This window comes from Puma concolor, chromosome C2 (genome assembly GCF_028749965.1).
Source record: "Puma concolor isolate L17-30 chromosome C2, mPumCon1.1.hap2, whole genome shotgun sequence".
Classification (NCBI taxonomy): Eukaryota; Metazoa; Chordata; class Mammalia; order Carnivora; family Felidae; genus Puma; species Puma concolor.
The window spans coordinates 40,202,906-40,228,330 of record NC_141675.1 but is presented as its reverse complement, the minus strand read 5'-3'; the positions used below and the strand labels follow the sequence as shown (position 1 = coordinate 40,228,330).

The following is a 25,425-nucleotide window of genomic DNA, read 5'->3' as shown; positions in this document are numbered from 1 at the left end:
ATATGCTCTTTATATATATATATATATATATATATATATATACATATATATATATATATACGTATATATATATATGTATATATATATATACACAGAAGTCATATGCAATGACGTCATTCCAACATGGCTGTGATGATGGGTAGGAGAAAGAAGACTCGACGAGGACTTTCAAAATGGAGGCAAAGTCCAAGGTGGGTCTGGTCTGTTTTCTTTCCTTCCCTTGAGGATTCTGACTTAACAATTCTTACCATTTCCGCACTTGAGGTTAAGAACGTATTCCTATGAATACCTGAAGAGCTAAGACCAATGAACTCAGATGCTTCTCTCACAGAGATACCTTTTCCCTGTGGATTATTCAGTGACCACCAACATGTATTCTAGAATTCAGAGCAAAATCTGTCAGGTGTGAAAAACAAATTGCCTATCTATTTGTATTTCTTTGTTCAGAAGAGCACTCACAAAAAAGGTAATTCTATTCAAAAGCAATGAATTGTGTTAAATTGTCTCAGGTGGGTTTTAATTTTTTTTCTATAAATGAAAAACAGATTATAGCTTTAATATTTTAGCTACAAATGGGGCAGTCACAAAGGAACAATGAGTTTAATCAATATATCCAGGAACTTTGTCTGAAAAAAAGAAAATCGACTTATAATAATTACCTATGGTAAGTTGTTTAAGATATGAAATACAGCAGAAAAGATGTTGATTGATTGCTATGAATTTTTGGCAGCTGTAGCCTTTGAAGCATGAAATACATTAGCATCGTCTCCTAATGCTTTCAATAATTGTTCTGAGTTGATGTTTGTCTTATGAAAAAGGTGCTTGATTTATTCACAAAACTGCTAGCGACTGAGCAACTTAACACGTACAAATAAAATGACCTTTATATTTTCAATTGACACTTAACTGAAGGACAATGTCAGAAATAACCTGCACCCCACATCATTCATAAGGTTATAATTTAATGTTCATTTTCAAATACATTTGTCCTAAGTTTTAAATATTACCAAATTCCAGTACAATTTATGGTATCATTATATTTGCAGTATACACAGTTCTGTTGTAGAGAATAATTGTCTTACAGTTAAAAGAAAATAATATGTTGCCTCTTAGATGCTTCATTTGGGTTTTGGTGATTTTTTTTGTTTTTTGTCATTCTCGTGATTAAACGCTATTCAAAGCAAGATGACAAAATCACAGACTTCACTGCATACCCAGAGCATTTCCTTTTAGGTACAGTCTTCCTTGGCTATTACCTGGTGGGAGAAAAATAAGTGGCTTATTTTAACACACTTAGTAAATGTTATGACATAACAGTGCTTCAGACCCTCGTTATATGGTTTTGTTAATCTTTCTCTTACGCTATAAGTAGCGAACCATCCAAGTTTTTCATGATTGCATAAAATCCTGTAACTCTTAGTGGGTTGCTTTTCTCAAGCAAGATCCACTGAGATAACTAATTTTGGAGGTTTAATCATTGCATAAAACTATTAAGTACTTTTTTCCCCAAAAACCATGTTCACATGTTTCATATTTTTCTGCCTTCGAATCACACTCTAAAACTTTACATGTAGATATTACTGCCACCAAAGGAAGGGTGCAATCATCAGATTCAAAACTCAGGTTTAACTTTAATCTTTTTCTATTCATGTTGCCAATATCTTTATGCTTTATAAGTTATATTAGTCACTAGTTATACATTTCCGTTAGACTTTCAGCAATTTCAAAATGTTGAAATCTTCGTTCAAGTAACTTCAAAGTTTCACATGTGTATTCGTTGGAGAGACTGAGAAAGAGAGACACCTTTGGGCTGGAGAACTAGAAAACATGATGTGAACCATCCATATATTTTACTATTTGAAGGCTTAGACTTTGAGAAGTAAGTGAAATGCCCACGAATGTATAACTCAGGGATGAACAGTATAACATAGGACATGAGATGCCTGGGCCCATCTGTGTTTTGTCCTGTGCTTAACTGATGCTAATGCATTACAAATGACAGGAAGTCAGAAAGAGCTATATAAGAAACTTACAGGAAATATATTGGTGAATGTCCAGTGTGGGTGGCAGATAGCTCACCAACATGCTCCATTCAAGAAAAAAAGTTATTTCTATTTATTTTATTTTTTTATTGTTTTGAGAGAGACAGAGAGAGAAACAGAGAGAGAGAGAGAGAGAGAGAGAGAAAGCACACGCAGGAGAGAGGGGCAGAGGGAGAAAGAGAATCATAAGCAGGTTCCACACTCAGCACAGAGCCCAACCCGGGGCTCAATCTCTCACCACTGTAAGATCATGACCGCAGCTGAAATCAAGTGTCGGCTGCTTAATGTTTATTTATTTTTGAGAAAGAGAGAGAGAGGCAGAGAGAGAGGGAGACACAGAATCCAAAGCAGGCTCCAGGCTCCGAGCTGTCAGCACAGTCCCACATGGGGCTGGAACTCACAAATTGCAAGACCACGACCTGAGCTGAAGTCTAATACTTAACCAATTGAGCCACCCAGGTCCCCGAAGAGTAGGCTGCTTAAATGACTGAACCACCTAGGTGCTCCAAGAAAAAAGTCATTCTTATATTACTTTCTGAAAAGAAGAGATCTGTTTATTATAGGATTCTTGGTTGAGAAGTACAGTGGTTTTATGATGCACATGAGGAGCTGGGCAGAACTAGGTAGCTATGCAGCTATAAGGCAAACAAATGTCAGTTCCTAGAGCAAATGTCTGCAATAAGGGGAAAAAGCCAGTGCCAGGCTTGGGTGAAGGGGAAAGTAAGGAACACCTGCTGCTGGGTGAGAAAGATAAAAGCGCTAATGGAAATTTTCTTCTTGTTTGAGTAGGTTTAATTATGTAAACTCTCTTTTTCTATAACTCTTCAAAATCTTCAGTAAATCTTGCACTGAATACTACTGTGTTTTTTAATGTGTGTGTGTGTGTGAGAGAGAGATACAGAGAGACAGAGAGACAGAAAAGTTTAATAAGTAAAGTGTTCTGCTTTCTTTTCTAATCAATTTGAAGTTGATATTTATCTCACAAAAATTTATTTAGGTGTTTGAGGATAAAGGAACCACTATTATTTGAGGTTGGACTATCATCTATGTATCATCTATCATCTATCTGTATCTATCATCTACCTACCTATCTAACAATCTTAGAATCACAACAATGTTCTGCATCCTGTATTACATAAGTATGTATTAAAAAATATTTTAGATTAATAGAAATGCAACTCTTTAACACGGGGTGATTGTTAGTTTATCCTTTTAACAATTTCACATTTTCTAATTATTAGCAATAAATATGCATGTAGCTTAAAATTACAATTTAAGGATATCAAGACAAAAAGAAAATTAAGGCTCTCCTTTTGCTATGGTCTGAATGTTTGTGTACCCCTGAAAATATATGTTTAAATCCTAACCCCCAAAGATAATGGCACGGCCTTTGAGAGGTACTTAAATCATAAGGAGGAGTCCTGATGACTGGGATTCCTGCTTTATAAAAGAGGTTCCAGAGAGACCCCTCCCCTGCCACCTCTTCTTTGTCTCGCAGTGAGGACCCAGGGAGACGGTGCTGACTATGAACCAGAGAGAGGGTCTTCACCTGAAGGCAGTCATGCTGGCCGCCTGATCTTGGACTTCATTCTTCTGTGAAAAGTTATAGTCAATACTTTACTAGGAGGACCATAACTTTAGACAAAAAGTAAATAAATAAATAAAATCTAGCCTCAGTGCATACCACTCTCTCTGAAAATTTGAAGGGCAGCAGGATTTTGCCTTTGAAATATGATTTTGCTCACTTTTTAAAAATCTTAGCGAGAGCTCTCCTGCATTTGGTTTCTATTTGGTGCTCTTTTTAAGATTGAGAGCTTAAAATTCTTCTCAACTACATCTCATATCAAATACAAATATTAGCAATGTCTCTCTTTTCGGGTTGTTTTAACTATTAGATGAGTTTAGAGTAGTATCTGGCACATAGTAAGTATTCAGTAATTACTAAAAGTTTTATTATTAATAAAATTAATGTTTCAGACCAATAATTATAAATATTTCTTGAGGAGGGGAATGCATGGCTTTTTAAATTCTGACAGTCTAATTTATTTGTAGGAACAAAACAGATGGTTATCATATTTACTGAAAGAACCTTGGTAGGATTTTCTACCTGAAAATAGCTTTGCCTGTGAGGAGTCTGGCTAGTTATTTCTAGCTTGACCCATTCATCTGCCACATAAAAAAATAGTCCACGTAATTTAAGTAAGCATATGCTTTTTTTGGCATAATGCTTCTGTCTTAAAAAAAAAAAAAAGTCAATTTTTCTTGAACGTTGTTTTAGTGCCAGTGAAAATGGCATTGATGTAACTTTGTATTTCCCATTTTTTCTAATGGAGGGGCCTGTTGAATTAAAAATAGTAATGTATTGGGGAGCCTGGGTGGCTCAGTTTGTTGAGCATCAGACTTCTGCTCAGGTCACGAACTCACAGTTCGTGAGTTCGAGCCCAGTAGTGTTCTGTGCTGAGAGCTCAGAGCTTGGAGCCTGCTTCAGAGTCTGTGTCTCCCTCTTTCTCTGCCCCTCCCTCTCTTGCTCTCTGTCTCTCTCTCTCTCAAAACTGAATGAACATTAAAATAATAATAATAATAATAATAAATAATAATGGATGGAGAAATAATTTAAGAACTTCAAATTTAAAAAACTACATTGATTCAGTTAATATGCTTATCCAATCTGAGTGTATTTTTGTATAGAAAATGAGTAGATTAGACTAGGTTATCTCTAAGATCTGTGCCATTTAGAAAAACCTATAATGTGAGGATTTATAATATTCTTGGTACTCCAGGCTTTAACATGGTATGGGGAATATATAGAAATATCATTCTAAAAATTACTGAATCCCATTTTCCAATCTAGACTATTTTTAATCAGCCTGCTTATTAGCAGAATTATGGAAAAAACATCAAATTATAATGACCAAGGCCAAAAAAATGCAGGGATTCTGAGTCCCCAGATATGACTCTTTCTAGATATGAATGATTATGATTTCTGTCCAACTGCTTCTGCATCAAAGGGAGTAATTAAGATGTTTAAATCATCACTGTCATTCAATAACTTCTCCTGAAAACAAGACCCTAGCCATTCTAAATTTCAAGGCATGTAAAATCCAAGCTATACTATGTCCAAAGCATTTTTTTTCTAACTTCACTGCACTTTGAGGTATACTTTGTAATTTGCATTATAATTAAAATTAGGATAGGGTGTCAAAAGAAATTGCGTAGTACGGTTTTTCACTTTTTCCTAACAAAGAAAATTAGCATAAAACTCATTTTTGTGGACTTTTTAGGTAAAGGTGGGAAGTATAGAATTTTTTAAAAACTCACTCCTTGACATCACCTATTATTATTATTTTTTTTTAATTTTTTTTCAACGTTTTATTTATTTTTGGGACAGAGAGAGACAGAGCATTAACAGGGGAGGGGCAGAGAGAGAGGGAGACACAGAATCGGAAACAGGCTCCAGGCTCTGAGCCATCAGCCCAGAGCCCGACGCGGCGCTCGAACTCACGGACTGCGAGATCGTGACCTGGCTGAAGTCGGACGCTTAACCGACTGCACCACCCAGGCGCCCCTGACATCACCTATTAAAATAGTGGTTTGTCTTTTTCCTTGCTTTCTTTGTTTTTGAGAATTCACCATGTTATAGATATAGCGTTTTTGGACCTGGAATGACAAAAGAGTGGATCTACATCTCTTCTTGAATTGCAACACCCTCATTATTTTACTTACACATGGCAAAATTATTCTATGCTCTTAAATTTCAGGCAAATCCACCATATTAAAAATGCTTTCATTTGTAAGATGAGTTTTCACATTGAATGTAAACATTAGCTTCTAATTTTTGACAACATGTTTTAGAAAGTGTTTTCATATTCTGGGAGACTTATTAAACAGACTAAAATCTTCCATAAAAGTTTAAGCATAGGGATTTATGTTTCTGTCTATTTTTGTTTGTATTTATTGAGCAATATATCAATATTTAATAAGTATGAACATTAAGTAGAAATACCTATATGTTTCCCCCAAAATCATTAGAGGTTGAACAATTACGTTTCAAAGACTTGTTTTTAGTATTATAGTAGTTTCAGGTATACAATAAGATGATTCAACATTTCTTTACATTACTCTCCTTAGCCAGGACATAGCTATTTGATTCCCCACAGTATTATATTAGTTTAGGGTATACAATATGATGCTTCAACATTTCTATACATTACTCAGTGCTTATCACAATAAGTGGTAAGTATATAAATTAATCCCCTTTATCTATTTCACCCATTCCCCTACCCACCTCCCCTCTGGCAACCACTAGTTGGTCCTTTGTATTTAAGACTGTTTTTTCACAAGCCTTTTTTCTTTGTTCATTTTTTTTTTCTTACATTCCACATGTGAGTAAAATCATATGGCACTTGTCTTTCTCTGACTGACGTATTTCACTCAGGGTAATACCATCTAGGTCCATCCATATTGTTCCAAGTGGCAAGATTTCATCATTTTCATGGCTGAGATATCTGTGGATATCTATATCTGTATATTTCCTATATCTTCTATACTCATTCATCTATCAATGGACATTTGACGTGCTTTCATATCTTGGCTATCATAAATAATGCGGCTATAAACACGTGTCCATATATCTTTTTGAGTTAGTGTTTTTGTCTTCTTTGGGTAAATACCTAGTAATGGGATTATTGGATCATATGGTAATACTGTTTTTAATTTCTTAAGGAACTTCCATACTGTTTCCCACAATGGCTGTAACAATTTACATTGCCACCAACAGTGCTGCACAAGGGTTCCTTTTGTCCACATCTTCACTAACACTTGTTATTTCGCATCTTTCAGATTCTAGCCATTCTGACAGATGTAAGGTGATACTACATTGTGGTTTTGATTTTTATTTCCGTGATAATTAGTCTCTTTTCATATATCTGTTGGCCATTTATATGTCTTCTTTGAAAAAATATGTGTTCAAGTCTTCTGCCCACTTTTTAATTGAATTATTTGTTTTTTTGGTTTTGAGTTGTATGAGTTCTGTATATATTTTGGATATCAACCCCTAATAGGATATATTAGTTGAAAATATCCTCTCCCATTCAGAAGGTTGTCTTTTAGTTTTGTTGATGGCTTCCTTTTCTGTGCAAAAAACCTTTTATTTGTATGTAGTCCTAATAATTTATTTCTGCTTTTGTTTTTCTTGCCAAATGAGATATATCTAGAAAAATGTTTTCTACAGCCAATGTCACAGAAATTACTGCCTATGTTGTCTTCTAGGAATTTTATGCTTTTGGGTCTCACATAGGTCTTTAACCCAAGTTGAGTTTATTTTTGTGTATAGTGTGAGAAAGTAGTCCAATTTCATTCTTTTGTATGTAGCTGTCCAGTGTTCCCAGCACCTTTTGTTGAAGAGACTGTCTTTTCCCTATATATTTTTCCCCCTGTTGAAGATTAACTGACCATATAAGCCTGGTTTATTTGGGTTCTCTCAAAGAAAATAGACCTAGGTGTCTATTTTTGTGCAGCACCATGTTGTTTTGATTACCATAGCTTTGTAGTATATCTTGAAAGCTGGGACTGTGATACCTCCAGCTTTTTTTTTTTTTTTTTTCTAGATTGCTTTGGATATTCATGGACTTTTGTGGTTTCACACAAGTTTTATTTTTATTTGTTCTAGTTCTGTGAAAATACTGTTGGTATTCTAATAGGGATTGCATTATATCTGTAGATTGCTTTGGATAGTACGGACATTTTAACAATATTGGCTCTCCCAATGCATGAGCATGGAATATCTTTCCATATGTTTGTGCTGTCTTCAATTTCATTCATCAGTGTTTTATAGTTTTAGGTTACAGGTCTTTTACTTCCTTGGTTAAGTTTATTATTAGATATTTTATTATTTTTGGTGCGATTTTAAATGATATTGTTTTATTAATTTCTTTTTCTGCTACTTAATTATTAATATACAGAAATGCAATGGACTTCTGTATAATGATTTTCTATCCTGTGACCTTAGTGAAGTCATTTATCAGTTCTAGTAGTTTTTTATTGGAGTCTTTAGTGTTTTCTATATATAGTATCCTGTCATCTATAAATAGTGAAAGTTTTACTTCTTCTCTACCAGTTTGGTGGTCTTTTATTCCTTTTTTCTTGTCTGATTGCTGTGGCCAGGACTTCTAGTACTATGTTAAGTGACATTTGTGAGAGTGGGCATCCTCATCTTTTTCCTGACCTTGGAGGAAAAGCTCTCAGTTTTTCACCATTGAGTATGATGTTAGCTGTAGGTTTTCCTACATGGCCTTTATTATATTGAGGTATGTTTCCTCTAAACCTGCTGTGTTGACAGTTTTCATCATGAATGGATGTTGTACTTCTGAAATACTTTTCCTGCATTTGTTGAGATCATCATATGTTTTTTATCCTTTCTCTTGTTAATGTGACATGTCACGTTGATTTGCAATTATTGAACCTCCTCCTTTTTATCCCAGGAATAAGTTCCACTTGATCATGGTGAATGCTTTTTTTAAAATAATGGATTTGGTTTGCTACTATTTAGTTGAGGATTTTGCATCTGTGTTCATCAAAAATATTGGCTTTTAGTTTTCTTTAGTGTCTTTGTCTGGTTTTGGTATTAAGATAATGTTGGCCTCATAAAGTGAATCCAGAAAATATACTTCCTCTTCTATATTTTGAAGTAGTTTAAAAAGAATAGGTATTAATGCTTTTAAAATGTTTCATAGAAATTCACCTCTAAAGCCATCTTGTCCGGGATTTCCATTTTTTGAGAGTTTTTTTATTTGATTACTGGTTCAACTGCATTGCTTCTAATCAGTCTGCTCAAATATCCTACTTCTTTCTGATTCAGTTTTGGAAGTTTCTAGAAAGTTATCTATTTCTAGTTTGCCCAATTTATTGGAATATAATTTTTCATAATATTCTCTTATAATCCTTTGTATTTCTGTGGTGTTGGCTATTTTTCCTCTTTTGTTACAGATTTTCTTTGAGTCTTTTTTTTTTTTTTTTCCATGAGTCTGGCTACTGGTTTATCAATTTTGTTCACCTTTTCAAAGAACCAGATCCTGGTTTCATTCATCTGTATTTTTGTTTGTTGTTTTAACTTTCATTTCATTTATGTCTGCTCTAATCTTTGTTATGTCCTTCCTTTCACTGGTTTTAGGTTTTATTTGTTCTTAATTTTCTAGCTATTTTAGGCATAAGGTTAGGTTGTTTTTTGTCTGGTTTTTTTTGTTTGTTTGTTTGTTTGTTTGAGATTCTTTTTGCTTCTGGAGGTAGGCCTGTATCACTATGAACTTTCCTCTGACAACAGTTATTGCTGCATCCCAAAGATTTTAGAACACTGTGTTTCATTTTCATTTGTCTCCACTGGAGACTTTTTTGTTTGTTAGTTTCAAAAGAAAGTACTTCAAAATAGGAGTTACTTCATATTGTTATATGACTGCTTTTGGTAATTTTTTGCCATTTTATTTACTTTAGTTTACCAAATTATCTATGTAATATGCTTAATACTCTTCATTGTATATATAATATTGCATTAAAAACTGAAAATATAAGAATCAAATAGTTTATATAGAATCTATTTTATTCAACTAATTAATCTTAGAGAAATTAAATAATTACTTTTCTTGTATTTGATAATATAAAATATCATAGAGAACAATATTCTGTAAAGTACTTGAGCTGTGAATTCCCTCCTTCTGGCATTAAATTATTTTGAGGTATTGATTAAATATACCTAAATCATAAAGTACTCACAGCACACAGAGCAGTTTTTTAATTCACAGAAGATGAAAACATATACTTCCCCAACCCCCTAACTTCTGTCACTCTACAGGGATATGATGAATCTTTAAAAAACTAAATCCAGATAAAATTTTGGTAGTTGAACTGTCTAATGGAGGGGTGTGTATATTGATATAATTAATTTTTTATTATTAGTTTTACTGAAGTAAATATCGTTTTACTAAAAATAAAACTCAAGAAGATAATCTCTGAATTTTAAACATTCTCACAGACACACAAAATGCATTTATTAGTGACAAGGTGAATTTAAACTTGGTCAGGAAAGAGAATAGCTATATCTGTTATCCTCTGGATTTCTTTTTCTTTTCTTCTGTTTCTCCTCAACTCTCACATACATAAACTCAAAATCCACTCCTCAGTCAAATTTAGAACTTATTCTGATATAGTAACTCAAGGAGAATATCATTTATAAGATTAATAGGTATATACTTATTAAGATAAATGCTATGGTTAAATTGTGAGACTCTAAGCCATTACAAATTATTGCAATCTCCACATTAGAAATGCATAATATAGGCATTACAGTTTATTTGTTTTTTTCACTAATATAAAAAAAAATTGCTCTAATTACATGAGAATTAAAAATGGGAGACCAGCATAAAAATAAATCTCAGAATAGTTATAGGTTTTTGAAGATACAGTCTGAGAAATATTGAGAAAAGTGAGACTTTAATTTTTAAAAGTCAGACATAAAGAATTCCTTGATGAAATCTTTCAAAAGGCATCTTGGAATTCAAGTAAATAATTAAAATAGTTTTGGTAACAGCTAACTCTATGGGAATCAGAAACATATGGATTAAAGAAAAACTCCTTGAGGCCAAACTCATTAAAGGTTTTGCTAATGCAAAACATTTGAAAAACAGCAAATAAGCTAGCTGAATCTAAAACAACTCTGATTTTCACTACATTTAATTATTGAACAAAATGAGTCCACATTTACTACTTTATAATATCACCTTTTTCTTTACAAACCACATAAAACATACATTAACTCATTCCAGAAACATTTATTATCTATTTTACGCCATGATTATTTCAGACTTTGTATATGCAATAGTTAATTAGACAAAATACCTGCCCCAGGGAACCTATATTCTAATAAGAAATAATGAAATATCATACTGTCAGCATAACATAATTTAATATTCTTGTGTGTATTGTTGTTCATATGGTTTAACTCAATAGATTCCTATGGTCTACTATAAAATAAAAATCTTTACAGAGGAAAAAAAAAGAGGCAGGGGGATAAAGGATCCTGTTGGTACATGTACTCTACCTAAATGTGACTTACAGTTTCCAACTAAAAAAATTCCTTACATCTCTTAAGTATTTAAGTACGTTCAGCCCCTATTTTGTTAATATCTGGTTCTTTTTGCTCTTAAATTCTTGCACCTCAACAAAAGAAGTCTTTTGAACTGTGAAACCTTTGTCAACATTTCTGCTCCAGGCAATGTTTGAATAGTATCAGCTCCTGTAATGGAGATGGCTGAGCTAAATGTAGGTTGAGATGCAGGAAGAATGGCTAAGAGTGAGAAAAGTCAAGCAGTGTTTCAGCTTATTCTAGCCTGTGCTGGTGTTATATTGCTTGATTTGCAAGACATTCTCATGCTCCTAGGTAAGCATGAAATTCCATTTCAAAGGCAAACCTAACCACTTTCAGAATTAGCACTTTTGAATTTCCCTGTTGCAATTTGTTTAAAAAGGTTGGGGACATATTAACATCCTGGTCATCATTTACAGTGTGATTTTTACTTAAGGTTGATAGTTAAAACAGGCATTAGACAAAATCCAAACTAACACACTTGTATTGAAATTCTGTGCTCCTACAATGCGCCAGGTGCTACATGGAAAACAAAAGGAGCTTAAGTAGTGTATCCTTCCTTCCCAAAACTTAAGATGATGCAGGTTACAAGGAGACAAAATGGTACAGAGAGTAGCTGCCCCACTCCTACTTGCTGCCATGGCACCTTGTTGACGTTTATTTTGGGCAATATGTCATAGTGAAATTAAATGCTAGAGGGTAAAACGGCATATATTAATTTCACCTCAGTTCTTCACAATGTGCGAGGAATTAAGAAACACTGAACAAACCCTTTTGAACAGTAAGGAGTCCAGGTCCTTAACTGATAAGAACTACAATGAGAGAATGCTCTACAAGGAAAACAAGGAGGAAAGGCAGCCATAGAAAGAGAAAACAACGTGATGAATCAGTAGCAGAGATACTTCACGGAAAGGTAGGCATGACAATGAACAGGGTACATTCGCAGATTAGTAAAGACTCTTCTGGAAGGAAAAAAAATTAGGGAAAATGTCAGGAGGTGTTTGGATCAATAAGCATGACTGAATTAGCGACAGCCTTACTAGCTAATCTGAGGGATTTTGACAAATTCTGGCAAGTGTTGTGGTGTCATTTAAGGACATGAATGAAGAACCTGAAGAAGGTAGCTTTTTCATTATAATGAACCTTGCTGAAATGAAAATGGAGACAGGGATGAAGACCAGAAGGAGGAGAAGACGAGGAAGAAGAAGAGAAAGGAGGAGGAAGAAGAGGAGAAGCAGCAGTAGAGGCACAATTAGTCGTAGTCGTAGTAGTAGTTAGTAGTAGCAGAGATAGCACAAAAGTATAAATATAAAGGCTTAACCAGCGAAACCACAACAGTAACAGAACTGGAAGAACACATGACACCAACTAGTTCAAAGTGTGTAATCACGGTGCTTGTGATGAATTAATGGTAAATAAAATAATTCACTGGAGATTTCGTTTTTAAGATGGAAGACAAGACACGTTAGAAAACAGAGTTATGGGATGAATAACAGTGGGAAAATCCAGTATTTCATCAGCGATGCAAGAGGTGAAGAATCGATTGTTGACTTTACGCCACTGGTGTTGAGCGATCAGTGAACACATTCTCCTCAAATTAGGCTGCAAGATGAAGGTCTTAATTTGGCAGATAATTCAAATAAGACCCAGAGCAGGAAAGTTGGGTGAGCTCCGAATGATGTCCAAATCAGAAAAGAAAAGTAGCTTTGCTCTTGTCTTAATAGTTCAGCTCGCAGTTAGAGCTTCATTATGAAATGATAATATGTTTGAAGAACTACAAATTGTTCACTACGTATAAGCCTTTTCTACAGTCGGTATAACTCGTTTAGAATATATGCTTCTGTAAAATATAACCCTCATTTAGTCATTGCATTGTCTCTTTTTCAATTACCTGTAATAAATTTCAAAGGAAAGTGATACTATTGGTCATTACCAATATTATTTAGAAAACCAAATAGTCTCATCAAGCCTTAAGTCAGTGGGTTTTGCTAATGGACTAAATAATTGTTTAATAAGTAATTTCCCAGGTAAGAAATAATTTTTGGAACAATAATTCTTCATAGAAGGACAATAGAAACAAGTGAGTATTTATCTGCGGGTGTGTTTGTGCACACAGACAGTCCAGGCCTGGAGATGGGCTGCTGAGTGTCAGCCACGGATCTCACTGTTCAGAGTCTCCATGGTACTTGAGTTCACTCTTAGAATGAGTTAAACATGTGGGAGTTTCTGGCTGGCTCAGTCAGTAAAACATGCAACTCTTGATCTCAGGGTCATGAGTTCAGGCCCCACTTTGGGCATAGGGCCTACTTAAAAAAGAAAAAAAAAAAAAAAAGAATATGTGAAGCAGCCATTCTAGAACAGAGGAATGTAGAATGCTGCTTAAAGAGCTAGTTATGGTTTCCAAATTCCTGCATAAAAGAGGGTGTTTTTATTGTGACCTGATAGGAAAACAAACAAACAAACAAACAAACAACATAAACATGCTGTTATGTATTTAAAGAGACATATGTAACCACAGCTTGCAGAAAAGGAAACATTCACCTTTTGGAAATAATTTATTTCCTGTACAAAATCATTAACTACGGGGAAGCAAATATTTGCAGCAAGCATGCATTCAGTCAGTCATTCAGCAGTTATTTACTGGAGATGTACTTTTAGGTATAATTAAAAAGAAAAATGTAAAAAGATCTCTGATGACAGGACTTAGGGAAATATCATAGATAGCAGGGAGACTGTGCTTCTGATTGATGGACTGACTTGCATCTGACCAAACATGCTGCCAATGTCAACCTATAAGTCAGGAAACAAAACTTTGAAGTCCTATTTCAGTCATTGGAGATCATCAGAGCAACCAAGATCTGACAGGCCAATATTTTATTTATAGATTTTTTTTAAGGAGTAAAAACACCTAAGTCATCCGTGCATTCGGTATTCTAGCTGTATACTATCTGATTTCACTCATATGTGGAATCTAAAAACAAAGGAAATGAATAAACAAACAAAAATCAGAATCAGACCTATAGACACAGAGAACCCACTGATGGTTGCCAGAGAGAAGGAGGTGGGGGGATGGGCGAATGGGTGAGGGGGTCAGAGGTACAGGCTTCAAGTTACGGGATGCATAAGTCACAAGGACGAAGGTACAGCACAGGGAATATACTCTGTGATAGTGTGAGTGGTGACAGATGGCAGCTACAGTTGTGGTGAGCACAGCACAACATATAGAGACGCTGAATCACTATGTTGTGCACCTGACGCTAACGTAACATTGTGTGTCAACCATACTCAAATTAAAAAAAAAAAAAAAAAAAAAAAGAATTCAGGCATAGGGGTAAGAGACAAACTGGGAAGGACCATGCAGACATTTTTCTAGAAATATTGGAAAAAAGGCAAGTCTCTGATACAAATAAGTGATACAATCTTGGTATTAAATATTTATAAGCATGTAATATTACTTCCGCATTCATGATCCTGAGTCCATTAAGGAATGTTCTCCCAAGGAAAACAAAAAAGATCTTCAGAATCTAGAAAAATAACAGTGTGGACAAAAGTATCCCTTTATCTATAATTAAGGTTATCATTAGTCCTTTGGGAAAGAGTAAACTGAAGACTGATAAGAAGATCCACTGTAGCATTTATAAATCATTAAGGCCTTAGGCCAAGAGCTTTATTTTGATCTCATTTGATCTTCCTATGAGTTTCACAAGTAGATGGCAGAGCTAAAGTTTGAACGTGGGTATTCTAAAGTGAATGCCTGGATTTTTTTTTTTTTTTCAACGCTTATTTATTTTTGGGACAGAGAGAGACAGAGCATGAACGGGGGAGGGGCAGAGAGAGAGGGAGACACAGAATCGGAAACAGGCCCCAGGCCCCGAGCCATCAGCCCAGAATGCCTGGATTTTTTACCCCTATGCATGCTCTAGCATTTACCAGAGTTTATGAATTTGATTTTTTAATAAAATTAATTGGTATATATTATACACCTATATATATTTTACATTATATATATACATACATTTATATAATTGATAAAATTGATATATATTATATACCTATATATTTTTTACATTATATATATGTATATATGTGTGTATAAATATGTGTGCATATATATGTGTGTGTGTATATATATATATATATATATATATATATATATATATACATATTTATAGACATAAATTAAAGTTGTACATTTCACATATTCTAGACACATAGATATCCGGGCTCTGCAGATCCTATTACAATGCCAATAGAGTGTAGAGGAGGGAAAATGATTTTCCCTCTATTCTTTTGAGTTCTTGACTGCAACTTCTTGTAATAAAGACATATTTACAAGAGAAAAACAAGTTTGCTAACATGAAAACCTCATATACACATGGAGGATACCCAGAGAAAGTGAGTAATTCTCAAAAGATAGCTTTGGAATGCAGGATTAAATACCATGTTCATGTTCATAAAGGTGAGAGGGAATGCAAGTCTCTTAGGGGAGAGTAAATGAGTTCTAGGAAACATCAGTGGGCCCTTAGAAGAATGGTTGGGAGAGTATGATAGTTTGTGGCAAAGTTTGTCTGGGTATGGTGCCAATTTCTTCTCTCCCCTCCTCTGTGATCAAAGTCAATTTTGTCTGGTTGATAAAACTCCCAGGGAGGGCATCGATGCCAACTGAGTTCTGCTTTCCTTGAATGCATCTTTAGGCAGCTAAGGGGAGTTCAGGGAAAGCCTCTTCTAGCATTTGCTGTTTTTTTTTTTTTTAATTAATTTTTTTTTAATTTTTTTTTTTCAACGTTTATTTATTTTTGGGACAGAGAGAGAGCATGAACGGGCGAGGGGCAGAGAGAGAGGGAGACACAGAATCGGAAACAGGCTCCAGGCTCTGAGCCATCAGCCCAGAGCCCGACGCGGGGCTCGAACTCACGGACCGTGAGATCGTGACCTGGCTGAAGTCGGACGCTTAACCGACTGCGCCACGCAGGCGCCCCGCATTTGCTGTTTTTTAAGTGCCTACTTAAAAATAATCAATATGCCAAGGTGGCACATTTTGGAGTGTTATGTCCTAAAGTGCTATAATCATATTTTGGGGTAGTATATTCTGCTACTCTTCCATTTCTGCAGCTACTTCTATGGAGTTAATGGATGAAAAATAATATTATTCAAATTCTCTAGTCTACAAAGATTTTAATTCCATAAACTTGTAGATACTTGATCATAATTTTTATATGCTCCTTTAAAATATATTTTTCAGTTCACTTACATGAGATGAAAAAAACCTGTTTTCATTCATGTCCTTTTTATCACTTATATATCTCATAACCCTTAGTTTTTATTTAAAAAGTAATGGAAAATTCCCACTTTTACTTAAAGTTTTCAATTTTTAAAAATGTTCGTAGTAACACTCACTCCTTTTAGAAAGAGTTTAAATAAAAATCTGAGTAAATCCACAGCCGGTAGAATTGTTCCTTATGCCATGATCGCAACAAATGTCTTTTCTCAAATAGCTTACAAAGGCTTAACAATAATTGCCTACTTTTCTCAGCTTTACAACATTCCATAAACCTGCCATACCACTGCTCAGAGCTGAATAAAGTCAAAGTTGAATACAATGTGTAAACTGTAGAGGGAACAGAAAAGTAATATACAATTACTGAGAGATTTATGGGCATATTTAATACACGGCAGTGAATCTTTGCAGAAAGAACAAAGCACGGCATTATGAAGTAGGCATGATAGTTTGAGCCTCACGCGCTATTTCTATGGCAGTTAAGATGGCATGAACAAAAGCAGCGGTTTGGTCCGGCATGGGTAATTCAGGGGCTTCTCTTCTTTATGAGAGAATAATACATTTGTCAGCCAGTTTGCCTCAAGATATTACAAGGCATAAAGCATCTCAGGGTGGTATATTTTGTTTTATGACAAACGAAAAAATTGAACAACCCTTGAAACATAAAGGTCTTTGGAGAAAGATCCATCTTGTTAAAAACCTGTTATTCTTTTCACCTTGAAACTGCAACATGGGCATATTGAAGTTAGTTTCTGTTGTGGTTCCTACGATGTATTCAGTCTACAGAGAAAACTGCTAGTTAGCATCATGCAAAAACTGGAATTGTTTCCTTCTATAAAATGGTAACATAATAATAAAAAATGGCCATATACTCTCGTTAAAACACATCTAATACCACGATTTTAGTGGTGTACCGCGGCATATTTACTGAGACTCCTGAGAGAATAATCATTCATAACTACGGACACAACAGACACTGCAGAGATCAATGACCTGAACTCAACAATAAAGCCTGTCTAAAGAATTAAATCAAGTGTGCACAAACAGGAGGAAGGAAATAATATTAGTCTAGAGCAATACTTCTCTAAATGCAATGATAGAAATTATCTAAAAGTAAAAATGCTCAATGACTATTTGGGAAGGGGGTTAGTTGATTACTAAACAGTACTTTTGTGAGAGTTCACTTTTCCACCATCTCCTTTCACACAATAATAATCTTGCTTCCCACCTATACTTTCTGTTTGTAGTTTATCCATGACATTTCATTCTGTTAATCAGTTCCTGCCCTAACAATGGACTCATCTGGCTTCTTCTCTTTTCATTATTCACAGAAGTCCTAAAAGGTGAAGATAAAGGAAATACTGTTTACTCTATATTTTTGAATATCACAGTTCATGTACTTTCTCAAGGTCTTGAAATGCTAAATGACCTAATGAACATTCCATTTAAACTCCTGAAATTGTTACAGCCTATTGGCATTCTGAGGTACTCTTTCACGTGGCTTAAACTCTTCAAGGAATTCTAGCCCCTACCTCATGCCCAGCCCCCACCAGGACTCCCACAGGGTCTAACAAAACAGACTGAAAGCACCACAATTTAAGGAAGGATTCCTTAAATTTCATGAATAACCGCAACTATTATAAACTTATTAAAAACATGGCCTCATCTAATTTACATAAAATACGATCCAATTTAAATGCCTTGGCCTCTCAGTCAAAAAAATCCAAATAACACTTAAACATTTTCCCTATTAATATTCTGGATGTTAGCAACATTTTAGTTACTATAAGCCCATTATAAGCTCACAGATCAGTGAGGATTTGAAAACCCGATTATACAAATGTATAGAAAATCAAGCCTATTCCTTTTCCTAATACAAATAGATAATAAGATTTTCCAAAGTGAAATCAACTGCAAATACATATATTAATAGTTTAAAATATAGTAGAAATATACTATGTGTCTATTAATTTCACCACAGAATTGTGTTTATTACTTTGTTTGCTTTCAAATAAATACTTTGCTCATAAAATTTGAGTAACTTGAATAATATTGATTATTGTCATAAAAACAAAATAACTTTGTATTAATTCTCAATATTTGAAGAAACATATATTGTGAGACATATTAATTATCAAAAACTTATCACTATATATAATGACGTGCTATAGCAATGTTTAGAGAAACAAAATTATTTTCTGGATTATTTTTTTTTTTTAATTTTTTTTTTCAACGTTTATTTATTTTTGGGACAGAGAGAGACAGAGCATGAACGGGGGATTTTCTGGATTATTTTAAAGGACTGAACATTAAAGTAACATATTTATGTGTAATGACTCAAATACATTTTCTAGGAATTACAGTATTATAAAGCCTTGTTTTTGTTATGTTTCAAAATACAAAATGTGGAAAACTAACTTTATTAATTACATTAATGAAAGTATCTTTCCTATTTTGTACACGCTAATTAAAACCAAAATGTTAAATTATAATAATTAGAAATAAATTGATATTAAGTAGCAGAAAAATCATTCAAAAGAAATATTTGAAAGCTAGAATTAGAATAATGTTTTGCACAAATACAGGTTCACTAAATGGACCCAATACTTTTAAAATGTTTTAATGAGATTATCCAAAAATAGCTAATTACATTATAAGCTAAATGACATGGAGATCCTAAAATTTACATGTTTGCTAAAAGCCTGCAGATAATTAGTTTTTAAGCCTACACTACAGCACATTCAAAATATATGCTGCGTTCCTTCAATCCCTCTTTAAGCAAATGAGAACCAATAAGAAAGAATACTCAAATAAGTTATTTTAATAGAGTAGTTATTCCAATTATTTATGTTACCCACAATAAAATACAAATTAATATTTCCAGAAACTTGAAGATGTGGAAGAAGATCATTTCCCCAGAAGATGTCTCGAAAATAGAAGTGTAATAACTTCCCCCCAAATTAACAATGACTCATCATGCTCAAAACTGTCAGAAAATTCATATAGCATCTATCATGTAGTCTGAAAGCAACATTTTTAATAATTATTTTGCATAGTTATAATGGATACATTTTTCCCTCTGGCAAAGCTTACAAATGATGTGTTTTTTTTTTTTCATTCCTTGAAAGTCAATGGAGATTAAAATTACTTTTTTCTCGATAAAATTTAATTTTTATGATATTTTCTTGAAATGAGAAACTCACTATCTTTGTATAGATATGTTTTTTATATGTATCTCTACCAGATACATTTTGGAATATTTACACATTTTACATAATCCTTTGATCTTTATATAAAATAATTGCATATATTTCTGCATTTTGAAAGAACATAATTTGGATGTAACTAGTATTATCAAGGTTATTAACTCTAGATAATAAGGCAAAAAAAATGACTCCCCATTAAACAAATCTAAAATCTAGGGGTGCCTGAGCGGCTCTGTCCATTAAGCTACCAACTCTTGATTTCAGTTCAGGTCATAATCTCAAGGTTGGTGAGTTTCAGCCCCATGTTGGGCTCTGAGCTGACAGTGCAGAGCCTACTTGGGATTCTGTCTCTCCCTCTCTCTGTGCCCCCCTCAAATAAATAAATAAAATAAACATATCTATCTATGTACATAGATTAGATATAGATATAGATACAGTAGTTTCTGCCTAGATAATTGAATTATACTTGCTATTTTATTTTTTAGTTTCACTCAATTAGTATCAACTTTAGCCAGTATTTAAAATTTGATCATCACATACCCTTATATCAATATTTTTGAGTATCAATTATTGAAAGGAAAGTGTTAAGTATACAGATTAAAAATGGCAATTCTGTTGCCTGGGGAACCTTATATAAAAGTTAGGGAGATAGAAGCAAAAGGTTTCAATGTTTTGGAGAAAGCAGAATAGAGGCACACACAACCTGGCATATGAATACTGTTGAAGATTTAGTTATACATGGGTAGAGAAGTTGTGACCATCTAAACCAAGGAACTAAAGCTTAAGTCTGAGCCATATAAAGATACAAGGTAAAAATGTACGTTACTGCTGTGGCGTAGAATCAGCCACGTGGAAATTAAGGTGATCAGGTTAGTTCCACCGAAATCTTACTTAAGGCTTCAAAAGCAGCAAACACTAAACTGCTGTATGGCGAGACTTTCAAATCCTACAGAAATAATGGCCTAGGCAATAATGACTTAGCAGTGAAGCACAACAAACCACTAAGGAAAAATCAGCATAAAGGATTAACTTGAGACCTTACAGCCTCAGAACTATAGATAAGAGAAACAATCCAAAGAATTATTTTTTAAATGTGGGTTAAGAAGCATTAAAATAATATAAAAATATAAAAAATACTGAATGAATAGGGCAGCTTGGAAAAACAAGAAACATATTTTAAGTAAATCCAAGTTATAAAAACTTCTAAAAATGAAATTTAGGGCCATTAAAATTAAAACCTCATTGGGCATGATAAATGGCAGATTACATACAACTACAGAGAAACTGAATGAACTGGAAAATAGATTAGCAACAATTATAGGAAATAAATGACACAAATATAAAGAGTAAGTGGAATTGGTGTCTTCTATAAAGATTGAAATCATGGAAGGTCCAGAAACTGATGCCTCATTCCATTTCAGTGGTATCAAAAAATATTTCAACTCTTACACTCTTACAGGTAGAATGAATTGTGTACTGGCCACATTTCGAGGCATCGCTTTGATGGTCTTATACTTCAAGGTGAAGTATAAAAATACACCAGCTATGAACGGAACAGTAACAGATTTTAAGCTGTACCTCATCTGTGAAGTTCCCATGCCTGGAGAAGCTAATGCCAACTCATCATGTAATGCTCAATTAGTACGATAAATTATGCGCCTTGAAAAAAATATATAAAACAGAAATATAGAGACACAAAGAAATGGACTCATTCAAGAGAAGACAAAAGAATAGGATGATAAGGCTCAACATATGTTGAAGTGGAATGAGGGGGGGAAATGCAAACAAAAAGTGAATAGGAGAGAAGCAGTTCTTAAAAAGTCATTACTCAGAAAAGTTTCCCAAATGGATTACATCTATGAGTATTTAGCTGGAAGAAGCAGAGTATGCAGGATAGAGAAGAACCGACAAGTGCATTGTGCAATAATTGCAGGACACCAGGGCAAAGAGTTAAAAGAAAAGTCAAATGAACTGTAAGTATATGACAGCTAGACTTGCACCAGACTTTTGGGCAGCCACAGCAGACGCCTGAGTAGAAAGACATTTCTTCACTGTGCAGAGGGAAAATAGCAAGAAATATAAAATTCTATATCCAACTAATCCATCAAAGAATGAAGGTGAGATAAAACACTTGTAGATGTTTATTTAGAAATAAATATATTATTCTTTCACCAAAGGACTTCCAAAAAATGTGCTTTAGAGTGGGGAATAAGCTTAGAAATTCCCTGGGGTTACAAACTCCATGTGGAGTTTGAGCCCCACATCAGGCTCACTGCTGTCAGCCTGTTAGCACAGAGCCTGCTTTGGATCCTCTGTCCCCCTCTCTCCTGCCCCTCCTTTGCTTGCACTATCCCCAAAATAGACAAATCTTTTTAAAAAAATTACAGAGACAATGGGGGTGAGGAGGAAGAAGAGAGAAAAGGAAAGAGAGAGACACAGAAAGAACCACAGAAAGAAACGGATGGAGGGAAGGGAGGCAGGGAGAAAGAGAGAGAGAGAGAGAGAGAGAGAGAGAGAGAGAGAGAGAGAGAGAGAGAGGCAGGCAGAAAGAAAGGGCTTATAGATTAAAAAGGAAGGCATAAAACTGTTTTCTTTCCCAGATGATGTAGTAGACCAAAGATGCTACAAGAAAACTCCTGGAATCAATAAGCAAGTATAGAAAATTTGCAGTATATTTAAGAGCAATATACAAAAGTCCATTTTTTTCTATAAACCAGCAATGAAAAAATAAAATAAAACATTTAAATTTGTAGTACTTCCCGAATGAAATATGTAGGCATAAAGCTAACAGAATATGTACAGAATGTATATGTAGAAAACTACAAATTACTGATGAAAAACATCAAAGATCTGTATGGACCAATATACAATGTCCATGCGTTGGAAAATTCAATATTGCTAAGATAACAGTTCTTCTCAAGTGATCTATAAATGTAATGCAAACTCAATCACAATGTCAGAAAATTCTTTTTATAAATAGCTATAAACTGATCTAAACTTCACATGGGAAGGCAAAAGATCCTAAATGTCCAATGCAATATTGAAAAACACAGAACTCAAAGGGTTGTGATATTGGCAAAATAATAGACATATGAATCAATAGAACTAGATAGTTCAGAAACAGTTTTACATAAACCTAAGCAACTGAATTTTTACAAAGGCAATTCAATTGAGAAAGGATATTTTTTCAATAAATGGATATCCATCTGCAAAAAAAAAAAAGAGAAAGAAAGAAAGAAAGAAAGAAAGAAGGAAAGAAAGAAAGAAAGAAAGAAAAAATCTCACCACTTACCTTATACTTTATAGAAAGACTGACTTAAAATGGATCAAAGACCTAAATGTAAAACTCAAAACAATAAAATCTCCAAAAGAAAATCTCTGTGACCTTGTGCTTGGTGATGAGTTTTATATGTAAAACCCAAAGAATGACACATTAAAGAAAAAAATTGATAGTTTGGACTTTTTTAGAATTAAAAACTTAAGCTCTGTGAAAGAATGAAAAGACAAGCCATAGACTGGAGAAAGTAATTGGAGATCAGATAGCTGGTAAAGGATTTAGATGCAAAATATACGGAGAACACTTAAACCTAACAATAAGAAAATAATCACCCTAATTTTAAAATGATCTGAACAGACAACTTGCCAACAAAGATATACAGGTAGAAGAGCTTGTAAAAATATGTTCGACAGCATTTGTCATTTAGAAATGCAAATTAAAACAAGATACCACTACAACCCAATTACAATGACTAAGATCCAAAAAACTCACAATATTATTTTTGATCAGAATTTAGAATAAGAGGAACTGTCACTCATTATTTTTGAGAATGCAAAAAAAATATAGCTACTTTGAATAACAGTGTTTGCAGTTTCTTACAAAGGTACACGTAATTTTACCCTAAGATCCAGTAATCTTACTGCTAGGTATTTACCCAACTGATCTGAAAGCTTATGTCCACAGAAAACCCGCATTTAAATATTTTTAGCAACTTTATTCACAATCACCGAAGTCTGTACAATCTTCACAATTTTTCCATGAATCTAAAACTATTCTAAAATTAAAGTCTTTGTTAAAAAGTAATGTCAGTCAATATTCTGAAGCTAAATCAAGAATAAACGTGAGCCGGAAAGATATATTACTTGCATTTAATGTGTTTGTGAGACAACCGAGGAAATAAAAAGTGATTCACTTAAGGTGCTACCAACCTCACCGGCCTCAATGACAGAACAGCGTAAGCTCTTTCATTGTATCGCCAACTTTTATTTCTCGGAAACTTCCACGTTGTGAAGCATAAGCCTCCAGCTTGAGTGGCCTCAAGTCTTCCGACATTCTGGGGCCACCCTTCCTAAAATATCCACATAAAATAGTTGCATGCTCATTTCCTGAGTCAAGAGAAGCCCAGAGACCTTCTGCTCATCTCCAAGGGACTCCAGAGGAGGATGTCCTCTGAGTCACCTCCTGCTTCAGCCTCAGACTAACTGCTGCCCATTCCCTCCACCGGTCTCCCTCCTACAGCCTCCATCTTTTTTCTGTTCCCACTCCACTCCATGTTGGGCACAGCTCTTCTTACTCCATTTAAGCCTCGGCAATACTAACATCGTTTTTCGTTCTACCATTTAGCGGAAACAAAAACAACTTCAATTTCAGCGCACCTGGTAGTTGTCTTCTGTTTTCCCCGCCATGGATTTCTTAGAAACCAGCATCTTCTCAGGCCATAATAATTAGGTGGCAAGATTTCTCCCTTACAGTTCTGCGTCATCTTTCACCCTTCATGGCAGGTTTGTTCATAAAAAATCTCAAAATTCTACTTTTATTATTCGGAGGAACTTACCCTTTTGCTTTGGCCTCTATTGCAGAGTACCCCAAAAGAGGAAGATTGTTCATTTTTACATCCAAATACATTCATCAAGGTTGTTTTCAAAATGAGGACTCATCTATTCTGACGTGAGCCATGCCACTTCAGTCGTTTATTTTCAAAGATCAGAAAAATGTAAATATAAATACTAAATATAAATACTACAAGTATAAAAAATAGTCCACCCACCCTTAAAATAATAACATCCAAGTTACCAAAACCAACAGCTAGTATCTGTGTGCACTAAATTTCAACCCCTATGCTTATAACTGCTTGGATTTGGACCTCAAAACTAACCTTGCCTAACAAGCAAAAAGAACATTTATTGAAAGCATAGTGGGGTCACTTTAAACATGAAGGAAAATGATCAGTGAATCCTTAGAAACCAGGCAAGTTCATGGGCAAAAGGTGGGTGGATTTAGGGTTCTTCTCCCAGGGGCACTGCTATGAGCTTCTAAGAAGACTTGCACCTCCAATTTTGTCTCTGTGCAAACGTCAACCCACCACTGAGAAGTGTTCATTGATCCAGCTTGGGTCATAATGCTAAACTCTAGAGTTTTCAATCTTAGTCACAGACTATGGGAATGAAAGGAAGAGGCTAGAAGCACTGACACGGACACAGGAGAAATCTCTGGCAGTGAGGTAGCCATGCCAATTTGGGTCTAATCACCTCACTGAAATGCTTGCAAAGACATGAATATCAATATTTTTGCATATTGTAAGATTACATGTGAAATCCATTCTGCTGGTATAAGGGAAGAAATAAGTTTTACTGCAACAAACTTTTCATTTAACGATAAAAAAATGGGATCCTTTGAAATAACTTCTAAAAACTCCAAATTGAGCTGAAGGTAAAAGAGATAAAGAAGGACAAATTGGAAGTAAAGTCAGACTAAACATCTTGATGGGT

At 34.4% G+C, this 25,425-nt stretch overlaps 1 pseudogene; it reads left to right on the top strand.

Annotated features, from left to right (window-relative positions):
• Positions 1-21,036: 21,036 nt before the first annotated feature.
• Positions 21,037-21,309, top strand: LOC112850005 (ATP synthase F(0) complex subunit k, mitochondrial pseudogene; annotated as a pseudogene).
• The last annotated feature ends 4,116 nt before the right edge of the window (positions 21,310-25,425 follow it).